This window comes from Zerene cesonia, chromosome 15 (genome assembly GCF_012273895.1).
Source record: "Zerene cesonia ecotype Mississippi chromosome 15, Zerene_cesonia_1.1, whole genome shotgun sequence".
In the NCBI taxonomy this organism is placed as follows: Eukaryota; Metazoa; Arthropoda; class Insecta; order Lepidoptera; family Pieridae; genus Zerene; species Zerene cesonia.
In genome coordinates this window covers 8,414,546-8,419,341 of record NC_052116.1, presented here as the reverse complement: position 1 = coordinate 8,419,341, position 4,796 = coordinate 8,414,546, and the positions used below count along the sequence as shown (strand labels likewise).

The window sequence follows — 4,796 nt, the reverse complement described above, 5'->3', positions numbered from 1 at the left end:
TCAATTGAAGTAAATAAGATTTTCTATACAAAAGTCCTTCGGGATTCTTTTCGAATTAATCTTTTAATGCCTACCCTTCCCTTTCAGTGCGATGATCAAGTAATTAATTTAGTTTTGTTCGCAGATTGTTTGGCTATTCAAATTGAAATTTTGGGTATCTTTGATCAAATTATGTATAAATATTTTTACGATGTAACATTTGTTTAATTATAAGAGTTTCTCAGCTTGATCTGAAGTAATTCTCATAATAGAGACAGTTATGTTGTTTGTTGATCAATTTGCGTTTAAATAATTTCTCTTGGGTTTTGTAAAACGGGACTCTATTAATAAGACTTCGCTGTCAAACTGAAACTCATATTCATAACCTTTATATAGTATACTAGCGGTTTGACCTGGCTTCACTCGTGGTACATATACGTTGTATGTGGTAGTCGTGCACGTTTCGGGCCAGCGTCCGTGGAAGTACCACATCCTGACAGATATTTAAAGTCGGCAATTCATTTGTAGAGACATAAGGTCTGTGAGTCAGTCGATCTTACGCCTCTTCAAATGTTCATGGGCAGTAGTAGCGCGATCCACCAGCTCCACTGTGCCACACCACACACTCCATCGACGATGACATAAAAAAAGAAAAAATTATGTTTTTTCTTTTCCTTCCTTGTGCCTCAACAAATGGGTAGACCCGTCGAGATTTACTTAGTAACACAATTGATATTAATTTCATATATAAATAGTATAAATATATAGTAATAATAAGTTAAAATATATATACACAACTTCCATCTTAATAGATACTTATTGGGATTTAATATTAAAGCAATATATGAAATACTGTAATAACTGAGTTTTCTTTTAATATAATTATAATCACGTACAAAACTGTAAGATCAGACTTGATTGCGTTGGGGAAAGTTTTGCCAATATAAAGATTCGAAGATACCCGTCACGATATATTTAATCTGTATTGTTATTTGTATGCGATACAACAATGCTTAGTGTACAGGGTGTTACAGTTATTCTTTGATTATTTCTATTTGATTTTATTTCACAAAATACGTTCTTTTTACGCTTGACCACGATCTCGCATGAAGGTATGCTGAGATGTGGCTAAGATGGAGCGGGCTTCCCTAGAAGGTTCACTCTACTCTTGAAGACCTCCATATCAATTCGTCGGAAAACATACACTCAGGAAGCATGTTTCACTCCCTTGTAGTTAGTAAGAATAAATAATACTGATAAATAAAAAAACTAAGAGCAAAATATTATTGATTCTTTCATTTGTAACTATTGTGGGAAATATGTTAAGCAATGGGTGATCGAAAATATTAAACACACAATGGACTTTGGAGTTAACAAGCGACCCACCCCGACTTCGCACGGGTGCAATAATACATGATACCTTCCTTCTGAATCAGTATCTATTAAAAAAACTATCCTTAAACTCTGTAGGGTAATTTTAAATATCCAAGCATACATACACAGACGGTGGAAAGCGACTTTGTTATATACTATGTAGTAATTTTTATATTAATGACCACAACAACGTTTATATCAATCTTTATAATGTAACTATTACTTAATGCCCAGTTGTTATTAGGTAAAGTATACTTAAACATTTTACGAGTATTACCATACATTATTGAAAATATAAACAACAAATACTACTTCGAGTTCATTAAAAGTACAATTAATTTTATAAAAACCTCAATTTGCCAAATTAGAAAGTGTTTCTTTCCCAAATATTATAACATTCATTTCGAATTGAAAATAGCGACTCATTAGAAAAACATCAATAACAGCTTCATTAATTAACAACACAGAATGAACCCCTGTATAATGTAGTCAAGTGAACGCCAATCTGGAACTTTCTTCGGGGACTATTCTGGTGTCGGCCGTGCGTAAAAATTCTATTTATTGCCCCGTTTCATGTTACTTTCGCAGGCTAATAGACGCCTCTATTGTTCGACTTGTGAGAGATTTGTTCCCTTTTGTTTTGCTAAGTGAAAAAATTTGTGTTTGTGACCTTGATGGAGTAGGGGACATTTCTGGAGCATTGTCAAGTTGAAAGTTCAATGCTAGTTTTTTTGTGAATATTTTTATTTTTATTAATGAACCAACGTTCCGCGCCGGCTTCACCTGTGGTACATAAATATGTGGTTTATACGCTTAGAGATCATGCACATATCCATCTGTGAAATGTTCGAGATCGGTCCAGTAGTTCCTGAGATTAGCGCGTTAAAACAATAAAGTCTTCATCTTTATTTTATTAGAATATAAGTATCCATAATATTATGTGAATTTTAAATTTAGATGGGTAAAGAAGCTAGCAGCTAGCTTTAACCAACCCATCCTTTTGAGGGTTACGATGTCAAAAACACACATGCACACACAAACAAACACACAGCGCCACAGCCAGATAGACAGACAAACATCGACGTGAAACTTACAATACCTTTTCTGCGTCTGGGATGAAAAACGTCCATTCTCACAAAATTGGTATACGTTATATGTATACCAATCTTATAGCAACTCCATTAGATTTTCATTGATTTATCTTCTGCTTCCAATATAAGAGATATACAAGAATGAATCATACGAAGATAAGAAGAAGGGATTTAATGAAAAAAATGAGACCCGATATTAATAACGTAAGATACGGATTCTATCGACGCCCCGAGCTGCATACTGATTGGTGCAGGGACGTGACTCGAGTATTTATAAGACATATTTGTTATAAGTAATGGCTGTGTCTTATATAAGAGTGCGCCGAACGTATGTGCAGTTAAAATATATCTAATTATGGGTAATGTTGTGTGGATTATTAATTCTGTGAAGTTTTCAACCGACTTCAAAAGTAAGAGGTCTTTGGTACCTCAGAACTTTTTGGGTGAACTGGTTTAGCGGATTCTTTTATTATTTGGATCATAGTCATAGTACAGATAACATTATACTCAAAACAGTATTTAATGCTTTTTCTTTACCGTATATTCCACGTTATCACATAATTATTTTAATCTTTAAATATTCGATAAATATAATATCAAAATAAAGAAATGTTTTTTTCTTACATAGTCTTATCAAAAATGTTATGTTGTTTATTGACAGCGACTACATAATACATATTGATAAATATATCGAATAAATTACTAACTCCGACAATTTTGTTGTAAGCTTAACAATTATTTCGATAATTAACATAACATCTTCGGTAGTATAGTGGTCAGTATCCCCGCCTGTCACGCGGGAGACCGGGGTTCGATTCCCCGCCGGAGAGATGTATTTTTAGAACAATATTTATTTTTATTTTTCCTAAATTCCTAAGATTGAACACAGGTTTTTTAATATTTAAGTTGGTATTTTTTGTTTCGAAAATTAATTCTTAGATTATTTATGCTGCGGACAACAGCTACCAGCTTCGCCCGCACGGTCTTAAAAAAAATTAATTTTATCCCCTCAGTGGCAGAATTTTGTCAAAAACCTCTCTTATGGATGCCTATCCATATGCATGGCAAATTTTAGCACGATCCATCCGGTGGTTTAGATTGTGCGTTGATATATCACTATGTTACTCAGTCACCTTTGAGTTATCTATATTTAAATATAGTACTTAGTTATTGGAATAGGGGTAGCATAAATTCGAATTCTCGGGTACAATCTTCGGTAGTATAGTGGTCAGTATCCCCGCCTGTCACGCGGGAGACCGGGGTTCGATTCCCCGCCGGAGAGACCCTTTTTGTGTTTTTAATATTTGTGAGATGCTCCTCTCTCTCTCGTATTTTTATTTTATTTACATAAAAGTATAATTATTTTATATGAAACAATATATTTTTTTATAACTTGATAAAATCGCTTCATTGCGACAACTCCAAGACAGACAAACAAACAACCACACTTTTACATTTATGATATTAGTAGGAATAAGAATTGTGAATTTCTCCTGATACTGTCCATCTGTAAGTTTGTTTGTACCTAAAATCTCTGATACAGATAGCAGCTATTCTTAGATTTTGAATATTTCTATTTTTTTTTATTCAGGGCTACTTACGGGTTGTGGCAAATTAAAAATCAATTGAGCGATGAAATCGCGATTATAAATAACATTTTTAACATAACGAATTAGCAATATAGGTATAAAAGTTTTATTTCATTTTTTTAACGTTAAAATTTCATATAAACATCTAATACTAAAATTAACACTACAATTTCATATTAACATCTAATAAAATACTAATATTAAAGTAACAATTAATTATTAATAAAGCAGACGTCAGCGTATAACATTAATTAGGTATGTTAATTAAGATATCATTGTAAAGTTTTTAATATGAAAGTTAAACGCTTAAACAAAAATAATGTCTTTTAATATCACAACGAGACGACGCTTAAATTAAATTATAATTAAAATGTCTCTGCAATCATTCATTTTGTTCTAGTCTGAGTTGAGATAATTCTCGTAATATAACGATACAATAAGTACTTATTCTTATAATATATTTACATTTATAATTATACTAGCTACCCGCCCGTAACTTAGTCTGCGTAGTAAAAGGAAATTCCAGTGAGAATGCGGTCTTTCAAAAAGGCAAAAATTGGCTTCTGTCACTTTTTAGTGTCCTTATATGTTAATATCTATAATATAATTTAATATAATTTCATTGTGGGAGTCGAGCACGCTTCGGCACGAATTGGGCCAGCTCGCACCGGGGAAGTACCACACCCCCACAGAAAACCGGTGTGAAATAGTGGCATGCCACTGTGTTTCGTACGGTGAGTGGGGGAGCCGGAGGCCCGTTTCC

At 33.3% G+C, this 4,796-nt stretch overlaps 2 non-coding genes across 2 annotated transcripts; both read left to right on the top strand.

Annotated features, from left to right (window-relative positions):
* Nucleotides 1–3,202: 3,202 nt before the first annotated feature.
* On the top strand, nucleotides 3,203–3,274 carry Trnad-guc. Its single transcript has one exon. It is a non-coding gene; the product is annotated as a tRNA-Asp (tRNA).
* Nucleotides 3,275–3,654: 380 nt separating this feature from the next.
* On the top strand, nucleotides 3,655–3,726 carry Trnad-guc. The gene has a single exon. It is a non-coding gene; the product is annotated as a tRNA-Asp (tRNA).
* Nucleotides 3,727–4,796: the final 1,070 nt, after the last annotated feature.